Raw genomic sequence first — 693 nt, 5'->3', positions numbered from 1 at the left:
CGTGCCCGGGGCTGCTCCCCCTTCCCTGCCTCTTCGGAGCTGGCTCATCCCCCTGGGGCTGCTGCCCCCCCGGCTCCCTCTCCTGAGGTAACCCCGCGGAGCGAGCCCGCAGCAGGCGTGCGGCGGGGCTCTGCAGGCGCCGCAGGGCTTTGCATGAGCTGCCAGGCCCCGCGGGGGGAGCGTGAAGCCTGAGCGCGGGGCTGGCAGCCTGGCCTGGCCGGGTGCGAGCAGGGGGTGGAGGGCGCGAGCTGCGGGATTGCAGGTGACGCGGAAACCCGGGGTCGGCGTGTCCCGTGCAGAGGGGCAGGACGCTGTTCCCGCGGCAGGGCCTGGCTCTGGGGTGTAGAGAGAGGCTCAGAGAAATGCGGGGACCCAAAAAGACTCCAGGACCAATGCACTGGTGGGCTGAGGTCGGGTGCTCTTGCTGGTCTCTGCATTTAGTTCCCAAAATGCACACCTGGTCACATTAACAGCTGCCCTGTCTACACACGCGTGATGCATACACCCCGGTACGCACATGCGCCCCTCTGATAAGAGGAACAGCTGCCCTGCCCTGCCCTGCCCTGCCCTGCCTGCAAACAGTCTTGGGTGAGCCAGGTTGCAGGCTGCTGCATGCTTGTAGAACAGGGTTCCCAAACCGTGGCGCAGGTCCCCGTGGGGGTACAAAGACATCTCGGGGTGGGGGTGGTACAC

Source organism: Gavialis gangeticus, unplaced genomic scaffold (assembly GCF_001723915.1).
Source record: "Gavialis gangeticus isolate Ggan-Ray unplaced genomic scaffold, GavGan_comp1, whole genome shotgun sequence".
In the NCBI taxonomy this organism is placed as follows: Eukaryota; Metazoa; Chordata; order Crocodylia; family Gavialidae; genus Gavialis; species Gavialis gangeticus.
The sequence above is the reverse complement of the archived record's forward strand: the minus strand, read 5'-3'. Positions refer to the sequence as shown.